This window comes from Abrus precatorius, unplaced genomic scaffold (assembly GCF_003935025.1).
Source record: "Abrus precatorius isolate BTA unplaced genomic scaffold, Abrus_2018 Scaffold8, whole genome shotgun sequence".
NCBI classification, from domain to species: domain Eukaryota; kingdom Viridiplantae; phylum Streptophyta; class Magnoliopsida; order Fabales; family Fabaceae; genus Abrus; species Abrus precatorius.
In genome coordinates, this window is record NW_020874428.1 from 39,242,417 (window position 1) to 39,261,343 (window position 18,927).

At 35.8% G+C, this 18,927-nt stretch overlaps 1 non-coding gene across 1 annotated transcript; it reads right to left on the reverse strand.

Annotated features, from left to right (window-relative positions):
- Window positions 1-6,426: 6,426 nt before the first annotated feature.
- On the reverse strand, window positions 6,427-6,533 carry LOC113848714. Its single transcript, XR_003501975.1, has one exon. It is a non-coding gene; the product is annotated as a small nucleolar RNA R71 (small nucleolar RNA).
- Between the last annotated feature and the right edge of the window lie 12,394 nt (window positions 6,534-18,927).

Genomic DNA, 18,927 nt, shown 5'->3' on the forward strand with positions numbered 1-18,927 from the left:
GATGTAACTGAATTAGTCCTATAGCAGTCTTTGATATAAACTTGTAATCCTTTATTGTTTTGAACTATTTTATGAAACTCTGTGATGAGATCTTTTATTTAAATGAAAATTTTATTACTCCCATTTTGCAAAATTATTACTTGAAAATTAATTTAAGGTGTTACAATTTCCACACTATTTCTTATAAATATGGCTTAATATGATTCTAGACTTAAAAGAACAAAGAATTTAATTCTCATAAATTTTATTTTATTTTATAATAGTTTTTGTAACACCCTCAATTTTGTTTTCCTTGTATGGAAAAATGAATTTTAGTGCAAGGTTTTTCTGTAGCGACCCAAAATCACTAAAACACTGATGCCAGTTTCTATAACATAATAGTTCAAAAAACACCAAAATCTAGTAGTATTTTTTTTTCTTTCCTTTCTTCATACAATCACAAGTATAATCTCCTTTCTCTGGGAGAAAGTTAACATGCATATAGTTTTCTCATCTCATCATTCTATACTTCAATCTCGATAGCATAATAGAACAAGATTAAACACAACTTAATATCTGATAATATCCAAATATATTACTTTGGTTCAGCGGAATAGTCAAGTACTTGAACAAAGTTAAGAACAATAAACATTATCCAGATACAACATAACATAACATAAATAGACCAAACTTCCTACTAGCAGTTCTCCTAACACATAGATAAACAAAACAGTCATCAATCATAAGGAGAGTAATCCTCAATGGGATCAGACTCCTCAGAAGATGTAGGGGAAGCAAAGCTAGAAGAAGCAACAGCAATAGAGTCTCCACCGTTCTCCTCCATTCGTCCAGCAGTGTGAGGAGGTGAACGGGTATCTGCAGTGAGTAACAAAGTAGAGGGGTAAGCAGGATGTATATAGGAAGGTATAGTAGTGTACCTGATGGAGGATTCCACCACATGGACATCCCTCTTCAGTGGCACGGGTGGAGAAGTAGGGGGCATAAAAGGAAATGGCACAGGTGTGGGAATTGGTCTAGTAATAGGAGTACGAGGGTCAATAGACATAGGAGTCGGGGAAGCAGACAAGGCAGGGTAAGGTAAGTAAGTGTTACCAGGAGGAACAAAAAAGACAATCTCAATGGGGGTGTCGGCAGCATATTGGGTGATCCACGAACCTTCACTCTCCAATCCATGAATCACTCGAGCGAATCTGCGGAAGATACTTTGCTGAGCAGCAGAGTTGAACACCCACATATCTGATGAGTGAAAATTTTCTTTCATTTGCAAAAAGATTTGTTGTCAACCTTCATCAAAATATGTGTCACACTTCAAACAGAAGTTGAATTGACTAGCAAGTGTACTAGTGTTGATGTAGCAAGTTATAAAAATGATAGAATTGTGTTAGAGTTCCAAGTATCGATCTCAGGGAATAAAAGTATTCAAATACCACTTCACAAGGCCACCATTAGTTGAGCTTCACGAATTTCAAAGAGTGTTTGGAATTAAAATTGACAAATATTGAAATCAGAAGAAAAATAGAACAATGAACAAGCAAATGTGAGAAAACAGAGGTAGAAACCACAGCTAGGGAGTTGCTTCACCAAAACTCCAATGTTGAATCAATAAAGTTTTGAACTTACAAGTAATTGAAAAGAATGACAATCAGTTTCACGTTGTATTATTCAAAGGTTAATTCCTTAACTCAGTGAACCTAACATTCAATTAAATCACTCTAATTCCTTAGATCTGATTCAATTCAATGTTGCTTTAAGTGTGAGAAACCAGAGGATTGCAAGATCAAGTTCTCTTATCCCTAAGAAAGCTATAATCTTGGTAATTGGTTCAGATCTAAAGAACAAATTCAATTTCCATTGACAAGAGTTCCTCTGAACTTAGTTAATCAAATTTTCATTCAATTACTACGTAAAGTGCAGAATCAACCACTCAATCCATTCCAAAACTTGAAATCCAAATTCAGAATCAATTCAACATGTTTGTTTTGGATCTACAATCCCTAACTATGAAGAAATTACACAGCTATTGCAGCAGAGAAAGAAAAAGAAAGAGAAGAAGAGGAAGAACACAGAAGAGCCATCTTCAGTCGATCCCCAATCTGATTCCTCTAGGTTGGAGCTCGAAGTTCATCCCTAATCTGTCTCTCAAACTCTCTCCACACCTAAGAACTAAGTGGAAATAAAAGTGAACAAATGATCCAAAAATCTGAGTGTTTATGCAATTTATAATTTTTCCCAACTCTGGGCGTTGTCACTTTGCTTCATAAAAGTGGCCATGCAGAGGCTCATGTAGTTTCTGGAAGACTGGAACATTCACTTTCGTTGATAAGAGTAGCAACGCAGGAGGTCGAGGAGTACGCGTGATCACTTTCTAGAGCAAGAGTGATCACGCAGAACCTTGCTGAGAACGCTTACTTTCGCTAGCAATAGTGATAACGCCCAGTGTGTTCTTCTGAAAGACTCTCTGGAACACTCACTTTTGCTGATAAGAGTGACCATGCCCAGACTATATTCCTCATTTATGCTCTAGAACGATCACTTTCACTAACAATAGTGATCACGCTCAGCTTTCATTCCATTAATTTTTTTCTTTGAGTCCAGAATAGCCACTTTTCCTCTATCCTTCCATCGATCTTCCATCTTCATGCACTTGGCTCAGATTTTCCTACAAAAACATGATAAAATTCTTAAATTCTACTCAGAAAATTAAAAATTCTAAAACAACTATGTATTTAAAGAAAATCTTCAATCATTATATTTTTGAGTTTTTCTGCTCTTCCTAACATATTTTCCTTATTAAATGAGTTAAAACTATAGTAAAATACTAGTAAAAATATGGATTCATCAATATGCAGAAAAATTTATGTAGTCTAGGATGCAAGCCTAGGTTGTCTCTAACGACTTTAGTTTGTAACATACATTGAACATGTTGTAAACATTTACTATAAAAGCAATTAAAGCAAGGGGGTTTTGTGTAATTCCAATTTTAATGTAAAGGCAAGTGATGAAATTAATGAATCCAATCAATGAAATGTGCAATCCTTAGTTTGTTCATGTAATTCTATCCTTATCCCTCTCAAGATTCAATACTATTCCTCTTGCTCTAAATTAGGGTAACTCAAAAAGCAAGAATTAACCTTAACGTCCCATACAAATTAAGCAATTTACATGGGCTCCAACTCTTTTCCCCAAGATTACGCAACCTTAGAAATTAACTTAGGATTAAGCAAACTAAGTTAAGAATTTCATTAAAACAAATTAGGGTTAATTAAGCAATGTCCCCCTCATTCAACCATTAATTCAATTCAAAGAGTTAGGAAATGTAAATTCATGAAGGAAAGGGAATTATATTGACATTCATACCCAAGAATTCAAGAATCCATGAACTCACTAAGGATTACAAAAAAGTTTAGCCCTTCATAAGGATGGGTCTTACAAATTCAAGATGAAAACAAGGAAAATTCAACATCTTCAATGCAAGAATTAAAGGCAAATGAAGAGAAATTGTAAATCAAACCCTAAGATTGGCCTTGGCTGTCACCCAAGGATCCTAAGCTCTGCAAAATGCTCCTAAAGTGGCAAAAGAATATAAAATTATGTAAAAAGTTCTGTACCCTAATTTCTCAAATCTTATTTATAGTGCAGAAATTTTTGCCCAAAGTAACTACTATGGTTTCATAGTGATAACGCGCAGTGCTCCATAGTAGTTACTATCACTCCATAGTGGTTACGCGCAAGTCCTGTGATTTGGGCCTCTCTGGAGTTATCACTTTGGCATCATAGTGATATCGCGCAGTGTTCCATAGTAGTTACTTGATGAATCCATATTTTTACTGATATTTTAGCATAATTCTAGCTCATTTAATAAGGAAAATATATGAAGAAAGCAGAAAAGCTCAGAAAAAGAGAATGATTGAAAGTTTTATTTCAATTTGTAGTTATTTTTGCATTTGTAGAATTTATGCTTAGTTCTTAAGGAATTTATCTTGTTTTGAAGGAATAAGCTGAGCAAAAGTCATGGAAATGGAGAATCAATGGGAAGGAAGAGGAAGAATGGCAATGTTGGACTCCAAAATACAAGAATTATGGGTTGCAGCCTGGGCGTGATCACTATTGTTAGTGAAAGTGATCATTCCAGAGCCTAAAGGAGAAGAAGAGCCTGTGCATAATCACTTTTATTTACAAGAGTGAGCGTTGCCAGTGTGCGTTATCACTTTCGTCAACGAAAGTGAGCGTTCCAGAGAAGACTCCATTCCTGAGGAGCTGCGCGTTGTCACTTTCGCCAACGAAAGTGAGCGTTCCAGAGGCACTTGTATCAGGACAGCTTGCACGTGGTTACTATTACTCACGAAAGTGATCACGCGCAGCCCTTGACCTCCTGCATTGCCACTATTATGAATAAAAGTGAATGTTCCAGAGAAGCCTTCAACTCTGCAAGTTGCGCGTGGTTACTCTTGCTCTTGAAAGTGAACACGCGCACTACATAAAGCTTCTGCGTGGTTACTCTTGTGAAGAAAAGTGACAACGCGCAGAACTGGGGTTTCTATATATACATGATTGAAGCGCGAAAACTGGGATTCTGTTCATTTTTCAATTTTTTTAGTTAGTTTCTGGTTAGAGGAAGTGGGAGAGAGGAGTGGGGATTCAGATCTTGGAGCTTCACGAAGAGGAATTGGAGTGGAGCAAGCTTCCATGGCGTTTCTGAGTTTCTTCTTTTCTTCTTCTCTTTCTTTTTCTTCTTCTACTGCCATGGCTGTGTAATTCGTTCATAGTTAGGGATTGTAGATCTGAAATGAACATGTTGAATTGATTTGGATCTGGATTTCAAGCTTTGGATTAGATTGAGTGATTGATTCTGAACTTCACGTGTGAATTGAATGGAAATTTGATTAACTAAATTCAGAGGAACCTTTGTCAATGGAAATTGAATTTGTTCTTCAGATCTGAACCAATCACCGAGAGTTTAGTTTTCTTAGGGATAAGGAACTTTGATCTTGCAATCTTTTGGTTTCTTACACTTAAAGAACCATTGAATTGAATTAGATCTAAGGAATTAGAATGGTTTAATTGAATGTTAGGTTCACTGAGTTAAGGAATTAACCTCTGAATAGTATAAAGTGAAACTGATTGTCATTCTTTCCAATTGCTTGTTAATTCAGAACTTTATTGATTAAACATTGGAGTTTTGGTGAAGCAATTCTCTAGCTATGGTTTCTCCTTCTGTTATCACATAACTGTGTGTTCATTGTCTTATTTTCTGCAAGTTCATTTTACTTTTAATTGTTCCAGTTTGCTGCTGTTATATGTTACAAATCTCATTCCAAAATTCGTATGGCTCAAATGGTTATAATTCTGTGAAGTGGTACTTGAAACCTAAATTCCCTGTGGAGACGATATTTGGATCTTAAATTTACTCATCACTTGCTGCAATCCTAGTGCACTTGCTAGTATAGATTGCTAACAACAAGTTTTTGGCGCCGTTGCCGGGGAATTTTGCATTTCAATATCATTAGTAGTAGAAAAGTAACTAGATTGAGCATTTAATTTGTTGCTTTGCTTTCAAATTGCTTTCTGCATAATTTTACTGCACCTTATGTAATATTCTGCATAATATTTCTGTCTGCTGCATAGAATTTTTACATCTTTGTTGTCTGCAGAATTTCAGTTTTCATTGCTCTTTATAGTTGTAATTGTCATTATGCATATTTGTACATGATTTTACAATTCTGCAACTGCTAGATTTAAGTTTCTATATGCTTTTACTGATAGATTTTGCATGAATTCTGTTGTACATTTCTGAATATCAATTGTGGTCTAATTTTGCTTCAAACTGATTTGTATATGCGTGGTAAAAACAAAAACAAATCAACTCTAGTCTTTGATCCTGACATAGACATAACCTTAAGAAGATTGAGAAAAGAGTCTAGAGCAGAAAAAGCCATAGGGAGTGATAGTGAGTTAGAAGCTGTCCATTCTCCAGAATCTCAGAGTAATCCTAGAGTGAAAAGAACACCTACATCTTTGAGACAACTAAATTCAGAAATAGAGATGGCAGAACAAAATAGAATTAGAACATTAGGGGACTATGCAATTCCTAACATGCAAGGTTTTAACTCTTCTATAATCAGGCCAACTATTCAAGCCAACCATTTTGAGATTAAACCTGCCTTGTTACACTTAGTCCAACAAGATCAGTTTTCTGGTGGAAATTCTGATGATCCTAACTTACATATTTCAAATTTTCTACAATTATGTGACACCATAAGAATAAATGGGGTTAGTGAAGAAGCCATCAGACTGAGACTATTTCCTTTTTCCTTGAGAGATAGAGCAAAATGCTGGTTACAAGCTCAACCACAAGGAAGCATCACAACCTAGACAGAACTTGTGAATAAGTTTTTAACCAAGTACTTCCCTCCATCCAAAGCTGCTAAACTGAGAGGAGAAATTACATCCTTTGTTCAGCAAGATGGAGAATCATTGTATGAAGCTTGGGAAAGATACAAAGAACTGCTTAGAAGGTGTCCACATCATTGTATTCCAGATTGGATGCAATTGGAAACTTTTTATAATGGGATGAATGCAGTAACAAGAACAATGGTTGATGCTGCTGCTGGAGGTTCATTAAATACAAAGTCCTTGGAAGAAGCTCAGAGGATTATTGACATGATGGCATCTTCAATGTATCAGAATTCAAACTCAAGGAATCAAGGAAGAAACTCTGGTTATGAAGCTAAAGTTCTAGAAACTTTTCTTGCACAAAATCAGCTACAAAATCAAATGTTTTCAGAACAATTAGCTGCCTTAACACAACAAATCAACAATCTGCAAACAGGGAGTATGCCTATCAGTCAGCTAAGTTGTGATTTTTGTGGAGGAAACCATGCAAATGGTGCATGTGAGGCATCCACAAGTGAACCCAAGAGCAAGTGAATTATATGAATAATTTTCAGAGACAACAACCATCATATCCCCCTGGATTTCAATTTTCGAATAATAGAACTCAGCAGTATTCTAATTGGAATAATCAATATTCTGCTGCAAAGAATTCTAACTCAAAATTGCCTTTTTCTAATGCAGGTCCAACAACACAACAGCCTTATTTTCAGAGGAATTCATCCACTCAACCTCAAGGAAATCATAAATTTTCTAGACCTATGAATGAGAGGTTGACTGAGATGGAAGAAACTATGCTGCAATTCATGAAGGTGACTCAAACAATCTTCAAAAACCAAGAAGCTTCCATGAAGAAACTAGAGACACAGATTGGACAATTAGCTGAACAATTATCCAGCAGGGATGAAGGAAGATTTCCAAGCAATACAGTAATCAATCCTAAAGAGCAATGTCAAGCCATAACTACAAGGAGTGGAGCTGTAGTTGCAAGCCCTAAACCAGCAGAAAAGAAAGTGAACGATGCAACAGAAAGAAACATTGAACAAGATCTGCAACAAGGAAATTTTAAGCTATTGAAGAAAGACCATTCAGAAGAAAAAGAAAAAGTTCCCATGAATTCTGAAAGGAAAACCAAAAAGCAACTCTTTGAGGAAGCTTGTAAGCCAATAGACCCAGAAAAATACAAGAGGCTGCCCTATCCTCAAAGAGTCCAAAATCCTAAACAAGAGGAACAATTTGAAAGGTTTATGAATGTCTTTAAGAAATTACAAATTAACATTCCTTTTGCAGAAGCTTTGGAGCAAATGCCTTCATATGCAAAGTTCATGAAAGAACTACTTTCCAGAAAAAGGAAGCTAGAGCATGACAAAACAGTACCTTTGACAGTGGAGTGCAGTGCCATTCTCAAGAGAAAGCTTCCTCAAAAGTTGAAAGATCCTGGATCATTTAGCATTCCTTGTGAAATAGGAAACTGCACTGTGGGAAGAGCATTGTGTGACTTGGGAGCAAGCATAAATCTGATGCCATTAGCTGTTCTACAGAAACTTGGCATAGAGGAAGTGAAGCCTACCAACATTACACTGCAGCTAGCTGATAGATCATACATTTATCCATATGGAGTTGTTGAAGATTTATTAGTTAAAGTTGATAAGTTCATTTTTCCTGCAGATTTTGTAATTCTGGACATGGAGGTGGATTCTAACATTCCTTTGATCCTAGGGAGGCCATTTCTTGTAACCGGAAGAGCTTTAATAGATGTGCAAAAAGGTGAACTTATGCTTCGAGTTCAAGATGAGAAGGTAATATTTAATGTGTTTGAAGCTTTAAAATATCCAGTTGAAGATAATACATGTATGAAGGTAGATATACTGGATGCTTTTATTACACAACACCATATGAAAGAATTTGATGAAATTGCTGTGTTAGAAGAGGTAATATCTGCAGGGAATGACAAATCTGAAACTCTGAATGAAGAAGATATCATGGAAATGCAGCAGCAATTGGAAGCTCTGCCGATCCAAAAACCTGCAGAAAATTTAGTGAAAGAAGAGCTGAAAAAGGATGGTAAAGAAAAGGAAAGGCAAAGGCTAGAACTGAAACAACTCCCTTCTCACCTACGGTATGCATTTCTGGATGAGAATCATGTAAATCCAGTCATCATCAACAATGAACTTAAGGAAGAACAAGAGGAAAAATTGCTCAGAATTTTGAGAGAACACAAATCTGCAATTGGCTGAAGTATTGCAGATCTGAAAGGTATAAATCCCTCATTTTGTAAGCACAGAATTTTATTTGAAGAGAATTTTAAACCTGTTGTGCAGCCACAAAGGAGGTTAAACCCAGCCATGAAGAGGTAGTTAAAAAAGAGGTCATAAAACTGTTAGATGCAGGAATAATATACCCTATTTCTGACAGCAATTGGGTAAGTCCAGTCCAATTGTTCCAAAGAAAGGTGGTATGACAGTTGTACCTAATGAAAAGAATGAACTTGTCCCTACTAGGACTGTGACTGGATGGAGAATGTGCATAGACTATAGAAAATTAAATGATGCAACCAGAAAAGACCATTTCCCACTACCATTTGCAGATCAAATGTTAGAAAGACTTGCTGGACATTCATTTTATTGTTTTCTTGATGGGTATTCAGGATATAATCAAATAGCTGTAGATCCTTTAGATCAAGAGAAAACTGCATTTACATGTCCATTTGGAGTCTTTGCATATAGGAGAATGCCATTTGGTTTGTGTAATGCCCCTGCCACTTTCCAAAGATGCATGCTTTCTATTTTTTCTGATTTGGTAGAAAACATCATAGAAGTGTTCATGGACGATTTCTCTATTTTTGGTGATTCTTTTGATGATTGTTTAGCTAATCTATCCACTGTTTTGCAGAGATGTCAAGATACTAACCTTGTGTTAAATTGGGAGAAGTGCCATTTCATGGTACAAGAAGGCATTGTCCTTGGTCACAAAATTTCAGAGAAGGGAATAGAGGTGGACCAAGCTAAAATAGAAGTCATTAGTAAATTGCCTCCACCTGTCAATGTTAAGGGAGTTAGAAGTTTTTTAGGACATGCTAGTTTTTATAGAAGATTCATAAAAGATTTTTCCAAGATTGCTAAACCCTTGAGTAATTTACTTGTAAAAGATGCAGATTTCATATTTGATGATAATTGTTTGCATGCATTTTCTGTTTTAAAAGAGAAACTGATTTCTGCACCTATTCTTGCAAAACCAGATTGGAAATTACCATTTGAACTCATGTGTGATGCAAGTGATAGTGCAGTGGGTGCTGTTTTAGGACAGAGGAAAGATAGGAAATTACATGCTATATATTATTCAAGCAAAGTGTTAAATCCTGCACAAGTGAATTACACAACAACAGAAAAAGAACTTTTAGCTGTTGTATATGCTTTTGATAAGTTCAGATCATATTTAATGGGTTCAAAAGTGATTGTATACACTGATCATGCTGCTCTTAAATATCTTTTGACAAAACAGGATGCAAAGCCCAGATTATTAAGATGGATTCTACTCCTCCAAGAATTTGAGCTAGAAATCAAAGACAAGAAAGGGAAAGAAAACAGTGTAGCAGACCACTTGTCCAAACTTCCTTTGGAGAGTTTAACCACTGAATCATTGGAAATAAATGAAGAATTTCCAGATGAAAAGCTGTTTGCAGTGGAAAACATGCCTTGGTTTGCTGACATTGCAAATTTTAAAGCCACTCAATTCATTCCAAAGAGGTTTACTTGGCAGCAAAAGAAGAAGTTCTTACATGACAGCAAATTCTATGTTTGGGAAGACCCATATCTGTTCAAAATTGGAATAGATGGGTTAATTAGAAGATGTATTCCACAAAGTGAGCAAGCTGAGATACTATGGCATTGTCACAATTCAGAATATGGAGGCCACCATGCAAGTTCAAGGACTGCTGCAAAAGTCTTACAAGCAGGTTTCTTTTGGCCTACACTCTTCAAAGATGCCAAGAAGTATGTGGAAAACTGTGATAAATGTCAAAGAACTGGAAATATTTCAAGAAGAAATGAGCTGCCATTAACCAACATCCTAGAAGTGGAACCATTTGATGTATGGGGGATTGATTTCATGGGACCATTTCCCCCATCATTCTCACACGAATACATTCTAGTTGCAGTGGATTATGTGTCTAAATGGGTAAAAGCAATTCCCACCAGATCAAATGATGCAAAGGTAGTGATTTCTTTTATAAGAAAGAACATTTTTTCAAGATTTGGTGTGCCTAGAGTGCTGATAAGTGATGGAGGTACTCACTTCTGCAACAAGTATCTTGAAGCTGTATTAATGAAATATGGTGTGAAGCATAAGGTTGCTACTCCATACCATCCACAAACAAGTGGACAAGTGGAGGTTTCAAATAGAGAGATCAAGCAAATTCTAGAGAAAGTAGTGAATAGTTCAAGGAAGGATTGGTCAAAGAAACTGGATGACTCACTGTGGGCATATAGAACTACTGCTTTTAAAACTCTAATTGGTATGTCTCCATATCAGCTAGTATTTGGAAAGGCCTGTCACTTACCTCTAGAGCTGGAGCACAGAGCATATTGGACTACCAAGTGGCTTAACTTTGATTTGTCAAGTGCTGGAAAGAAGAGAGTTTTACAGTTGCATGAATTGGAGGAATTCAGACAACAAGCTTATGAGAATGCAAAGTTGTACAAAGAAAGAACCAAGAGGATCCATGACAAATTTATTCTGCAAAAAGATTTCAGACCTGGCCAGCAAGTACTATTATTCAATTCAAGATTAAAATTGTTTCTAGGGAAACTGAAATCTAGATGGTCTGGACCGTTTTTAATCAAGGAAACTTCTCCCTTTGGAGCAATTCTTATAGAAGATCTGAAAACAGGGAGAGAATTCAAGGTCAATGGCCAAAGATTGAAGATCTATCATGGAGAGGAGTTTACAAGGAACATATCATGCATGAAACTGGTTTCTCTTGAGTGAGAAACATTTAATGTCAAGCTAATGACATTAAAGAAGCGCTTTGTGAGAGGCAACTCACATTTCTAACCCAATTTAAGTTTTCTGCATTATTTTTGAATTAACAGTGTTCATAGAAGTCAAAGTCTGCACTTTTCATCTTGGTTACCTTGCTGAATTTGATGTTTGGAATAAATCTGGTGGCTGAAACAAGAATGCAGATTGGAATTAATTAGAATGCTTAAAGTTCTTGTACAGTCTGAATAATAGTTATCAAATTCTGCAAATTCTCTGAAAAATACAAAGTTCTGCATCATACTCATCATATTCTATAATTTTGGTGCAAAAGGTAAATTTTGAAGTATGCTAAATCTGTCATTTGTAGCGAATCTGATAAATGCAATTGGACTTCATGCTGTAATGTGTTATGGAAAAGTCAGAATTGCATTATGAATATGTTAAGCAAAAATTCTACAGAATTCAACTGTGATGTTTGTTTCATCTGTAATTTGGAGCAAAAATGATGAATGAATTGAGAGTTCATGATAGGAGTGTGTAATGTAAAAGTCAAAACTGCATAAGTAGGGAGTGAATACTTGTTTTGCAAAAATTCTGCAGAATTCGGCCTTGAATGAATGTTGCATATGTAATTAAGGGTGAACATGATGAGGGAAGTAGGTATTTTATATGGTAAGTGTGTATTGGAATGATTATGATTTGTTAAGTCAGCCAATTAAAGTTTGGAGAACTTGGATTGATGAAAGGAATCACTCTTTTGCAGGAAAACAATCACGCAGAGATGGAATTCTGAGATTTCCCCTCTGGAACAATCACTCTCGCTGATGAGAGTGATAACGCAGAAACTGACTGGAAAACATAGCTCTGTGGAACAATCACTCTCGCTGATGAGAGTGATAACGCAGAGGCAGATGGGAAAAACACACTCTCTGGATCACTTCCTTTCCTTGTCAAGAGTGACCACGCGCAGGTAAGTATGAAATATTTCTTAGCGCGTTACTCCTTTTAATGAAAAAAGTGACCACGCTCAAGCAAAAAGGTTGCGCATTATCACTTTGCCCAGCAATAGTGATAACGCGCATTGCATTCAAAATTTTCAAGTTCTCTGGAACACTCACTCTGTTTGACAAGAGTGACAACGCAGAATTTTATTAACAAGGGAACGTTCACTTCTCACTTAAAAAGGGGGCACGTGCACACGCGTGACCCCAGACTCCATATAAAGGAACCACGCTCACATCCATTTAAACCTAAATCCCCATTTCCCTCTGAAATTCCTCTAACTTTCAATCTTTCGTGAAGCAACCAGCAAGCAATTGCTCCTTCTTTTTCACTGTCATTCACATTTCTGAAGCTCAAGGTACGTTCTCTGCATTCTCTGAAATTGTATTTAGGGTTTTTCTTTGCTGCAACTCTGGAAAAATGTCAAAAATGGCAAGTGGGGAAATATCTTGAGCGTATTCAATTTAAGGAACTTTAAATACTGTGAATAGGTTTTCAAAGTCATTCAATCTCCTCTGTTAACATATTTACATCTGCATTATGCGAAAAATCTGAACATGACTTTGAAAGAAATAGAAATACTCCAGTTGCCATCAACGAAAATACTCTTTGCATGCAATATTTGAATGTTGATGTCTGAACTGAGTTGTATGGAACGAATTACTGTTGTATATTGCACTGCCTGATTGTACAGATAGCATACTGATAGTCCTACATTAAACTGATCTTTAGTCTTTGATGATAATGAATGAGTGCACTGTCCTAATTGTATGTGATTGAAAGAAACAATAGGCAATATTCTGGATGAATTTTACTGTCAGAAGAAAATTTCTTTTAGGAACCATTAGTAGTTGAAAATTGGTTGAAAATTGTGATTCTTTTTCTGCATTCTTGGTGAAATTGTGAACTCTGAGGGAACAAATTATGAAGGCCAGTTTAAAATCCTCTGAATATGGTTTGATTAATTTTGTACCTAAGTTCTGGTATATCTGAAAAGTTAAGAGAGCATGTAAAAAAATATGTTGATGATCTATAATAGCATCTCTGTGTTAACCTGATGTGCTTTGAGAGTGTGCACTCTAAACTACAAATTTAAAGGTTTAACCAATTTTGACTGTGATTGCTTAGTAATTTGCAATAGTGCTTGTGTGTTGATATGATTACATTCTCATGACAGCAACTGATTGTAAATAGATACATACTGCAAGTTGGAATTCTGCACATGGATTGATTGAAATTATCTAGTAAAGAGATGTATACTATCACAATTCTGTGTCATGAATTTTAAACTGTCAAATTACTTGCTTGTTTTTGCAGCCACTTCAAAATGGTCAGAACTTCTTTGAATACACCAGTTGGACCTTCTAAGAAGACCAAAGCTGGATCTGCCAGCAACACTCCAAGAAGGAGATCTATCAGGAATATGCAAGCTGGAACAGCCAGGAATTCTTCAACCACTAAAAGAGCAAGAACTGATGGTGTCTCACCTTCCTCACCCATTGAAATCGCTGACCCTTCTCAGCCAAGTGTACCCACACCTGCAACCTATTCACCACCTCATATTTTGAACAATTATATTTTGAACATACATTAATTCTGCAGAATTCAATCCCTTTTCACTTGATAATTGACGGAATTTTTGGTGTTTTGTGCAGAAAATGTCACAACCACACAACACTCACACACCATGGAAACTGACACTTGCACCAGCTGCCATGAAAGGGGGTTTCATTCTCTACCTCTTATTCATGAGTTAGCTTCACAATTACACTGAATTATTCCTGAAAAACACCAAAATACTAGAATAGATAATAAATTGCTGGCTGTTAATCAAATAAAAATGATTGACAATTTTTTGAATTCTGTGTGAATTTCTTTTTAAGTTGTTTTTCCCATTCTCAAAATGAGATCACACTTGTATTTTCAAAAATGAGGCAGTTGCCACTAGGTGCATAAATTTCTGAAAAGTGCATTGTGTTTTCATTCATCCACATGATCACTTATAAATACCTAGTGAGATTTGAGCTGTCTAATTCTTTTCTTGTGTGATTAATCATATTTGGCTGTATTCTCTAGAACTTGCCCTTGTTCTTAATTGAATATGCATGCTACAGTTTTCACCCACATGATAGAGGCCATGTTTGATTATACCTAGTCAGCTTAAAGGCCTTCCTTTATGATTGAATGTCTTAGTTCACCCTTTTGAGCTGAATATCCTTTTTCTTGAAATTACCTCATTATAAGCCTTGCTGAAAAACCAATTTTTACCATTCAAAAGATCAAAGGCATAATGAGTTTAATCAAAAATGAGTTTTAAAACTAAGTTTGGGGTGGTATCCAGATTTTAATTGCTTGAGGACAAGCAATGTTCTAAGTTTGGGGTGGGAAATAGCATGCTATCTAAGTTTGAGTTCAACAAGCCAGAAAGAAAGAACAAAAGTGCTGCAGTAAAATGAAAAATTTATGAAGCAAAGCTGTGAAAAGAACAAAAATGTGAGTTCAAAAGAAAAGAAGTGCTGCAGAAAAAAAAAAGATAGTGACTGAAAGCAAGAAAAGAAGAAAAGTATCAGTGAAAATTCTGCTGCAAGAAAAAATTTGTTTGCTGCATAAGTGAGGGAAGTAAGGAGGAATAATGTAGATCCAGGCTAGTTTTAAAACAAATCACTCAAAATGCCTCTGATCTTTTGAAATTGCATGTATTGTTTTCCATTTTCTTTGATACCTACCTGAACCTTAGCCTTGTTATAACCTGAAAAAGTCCTCTAGATGTGTGATTAATTGTACTAAGCAGAGGAGATGGAGAAATTGGACAAGCATATGGTAGAGTGCAGTGAAATTGATGATTTAGAGTTAAAACAGCACCTAAACACTGTTGAGTGATGAGAGAAACACTTCCAAGTGAGCTGTGATCATGTTGATTAATTGTACTCACATGAATTTTGATGAAAAATATGAACTTAGGTAGCAATTCTTACTCAATGATGACTATGCAGTAGGAATATCATGATGAGTATTTGGAGGAACAACTTGATTGAAAATTTTGCAGAAAACACAGAATTGGAAATTGGAAAATCTGAGAAAAGCAATTTATGAACTGAATTTGAAAATGGAGGAACTTACCCTTGGTTTAGTTTGATTTGCTTGAGGACAAGCAAAAATTCAAGTTTGGGGTGGTGATGAATCCATATTTTTACTAATATTTTAGCATAATTCTAGCTCATTTAATAAGGAAAATATATGAAGAAAGCAGAAAAGCTCAGAAAAAGAGAATGATTGAAAGTTTTATTTCAATTTGTAGTTATTTTCGCATTTGTAGAATTTATGCTTAGTTCTTAAGGAATTTATCTTGTTTTGAAGGAATAAGCTGAGCAAAAGTCATGGAAATGGAGAATCAATGGGAAGGAAGAGGAAGAATGGCAATGTTGGACTCCAAAATACAAGAATTATGGGTTGCAGCCTGGGCGTGATCACTATTGTTAGTGAAAGTGATCATTCCAGAGCCTAAAGGAGAAGAAGAGCCTGTGCGTAATCACTTTTATTTACAAGAGTGAGCGTTGCCAGTGTGCGTTATCACTTTCGTCAACGAAAGTGAGCGTTCCAGAGAAGACTCCATTCCTGAGGAGCTGCGCGTTGTCACTTTTGCCAACGAAAGTGAGCGTTCCAGAGGCACTTGTATCAGGACAGCTTGCGCGTGGTTACTATTACTCACGAAAGTGATCACGCGCAGCCCTTGACCTCATGCGTTGCCACTATTATGAATAAAAGTGAATGTTCCAGAGAAGCCTTCAACTCTGCAAGTTGCGCGTGGTTACTCTTGCTCTTGAAAGTGAACACGCGCACTACATAAAGCTTCTGCGTGGTTACTCTTGTGAAGAAAAGTGACAACGCGCAGAACTGGGGTTTGTATATATACATGATTGAAGCGCGAAAACTGGGATTCTGTTCATTTTTCAGTTTTTTTAGTTAGTTTCTGGTTAGAGGAAGTGAGAGAGAGGAGTGGGGATTCAGATCTTGGAGCTTCACGAAGAGGAATTGGAGTGGAGCAAGCTTCCATGGCGTTTCTGAGTTTCTTCTTTTCTTCTTCTCTTTCTTTTTCTTCTTCTACTGCCATGGCTGTGTAATTCGTTCATAGTTAGGGATTGTAGATCTGAAATGAACATGTTGAATTGATTTGGATCTGGATTTCAAGCTTTGGATTAGATTGAGTGATTGATTCTGAACTTCACGTGTGAATTGAATGGAAATTTGATTAACTAAATTCAGAGGAACCTTTGTCAATGGAAATTGAATTTGTTCTTCAGATCTGAACCAATCACCGAGAGTTTAGTTTTCTTAGGGATAAGGAACTTTGATCTTGCAATCTTTTGGTTTCTTACACTTAAAGAACCATTGAATTGAATTAGATCTAAGGAATTAGAATGGTTTAATTGAATGTTAGGTTCACTGAGTTAAGGAATTAACCTCTGAATAGTATAAAGTGAAACTGATTGTCATTCTTTCCAATTGCTTGTTAATTCAGAACTTTATTGATTAAACATTGGAGTTTTGGTGAAGCAATTCCCTAGCTATGGTTTCTCCCTCTGTTATCACATAACTGTGTGTTCATTGTCTTGTTTTCTGCAAGTTCATTTTACTTTTAATTGTTCCAGTTTGCTGCTGTTATATGTTACAAATCTCATTCCAAAATTCGTATGGCTCAAATGGTTATAATTCTGTGAAGTGGTACTTGAAACCTAAATTCCCTGTGGAGACGATATCTGGATCTTAAATTTACTCATCACTTGCTGCAATCCTAGTGCACTTGCTAGTATAGATTGCTAACAACATTACTCTCACCTCATAGTAGCCACACGCAAGTCATTTGCTTTTGGCCTCTCTGGAGTTGTCACTTTGGTATCAGAGTGATAACTTTGGCTGCTCCAGAGTGTCTACTATGGTTCCAAAGTAAGCACGCGCAACACTTCTTCAAAATGGGTCTCTGTAGTTGTTACTATGCGTTCATAGTGATCACTTTAGTCTGCCCTACTGGATTTAGCTTGCTGTAGTGTTCACTATGGAATCCAAAGTGATCACTTTCATATCAAACTTTCTCAAATGCTGAAAATCCATGGAAAGAGTCTAGAAATTCCTGCACAATCATTCAAATGATCAAAATTGCAAACTATATCTATGTAAATCAATGTAAATTAACCAAAAATTAAGAAACCTATGATATTTGACCAAAATGATATTTCTATGTTATTTACACTTCCTACGTTTTACTTTTTCTATTAAGAAACATCAAAATGACAAGTAAAAATCCAATAAAATGTAGATTCATCAGAACCCCAAACTTAAACTTTTGTTTGTCCTCAAGAAAATCAAAATTCAACAAAGTCACTTGTAAGAGGGTTGGATTTATCCAAAAAATTTCTTTCAAAATTTTCATTCCAAGATCAGACTCTAATCAACACTTCCAATGTTTCCAAAATCATGGACTCATTCAACAAAGAAATCATGCCCAAATCAATTATTTTCAAGCAAAAGTCGCATTAAACTGAAATGAAAATCCAGCAAGGTTTCATGTAATCCACACAATGCAAAGAAATTATCTAGCTCATAAGATGGTGTTTCACTCTTCACTCATCAATATTTCAAGCTAAGTGTTTTCCCTCAATTCATGCATTTTGCCTCACCCTACGATATGCTTGTCCATATTCTCAATCTCCTTTGCCTAGATACAATGAACCACCTATCAAGAGGACTTTGTTGGTCACAAATGTATTAAGTTAGGTTCAATTTTAATCAAGGAGGGTCAAAAACTAAAGTGGATTTTTAAGATGAGGGAATTTCTTTGAGTGAGTGAGTACAACAACTAAGAGTGGAATGCATTAAATGATTCAGCAAGTGAGATTCAAGCACTCTTTCACCATATTTTTCATTTACTTTGCCTTTTGTGGGATTCTTTTCAACTCAAAATGCCTTGCTGTCTTTTTCTTTTTCTCTCTTTTTCATTCATTCATCATTTTTTTTTAATAATTTCATAGACTTTGACACTCATTCTCTTCTTCAAATTCAAGCAAATTTTTTTGACATGTAATATTGACATATTCTTAAGCAACTACAATCATAATCAGCACCCCAAACTTAGTTTATTGCATTCTCTACCATGGTAAATGTGATAATTACTTAACAACATATTATCACAGGTCGCCTTAGAAGAAAATATGCACAGCATGGTAAGAACGATAATATTCAAAAACAGAGAATGAGCATGAGTTGAATGGGAAGTGCAATCATAATATAACTATGGAATTACAAAACTGGACTAGATGAAAAGAAAAGTTAGGAAAATATTTTTGTATTTTCATTTAGTACTGTGCAAGGAATATAGGCTAAGAAAATATGAAACAGAGGCAAAGAGATCACCCCTCTTTCATAGAAACTAGATTCATAACTCAGGGGTCAAATTCATGCTTCTCTTGATAGGACTGAGGGCATTTTCTGCACAAATATACGCAGAATTCAGTATAGGGAGCAAATATAAAACCAAGAAATGGAATAGATATATAGAAG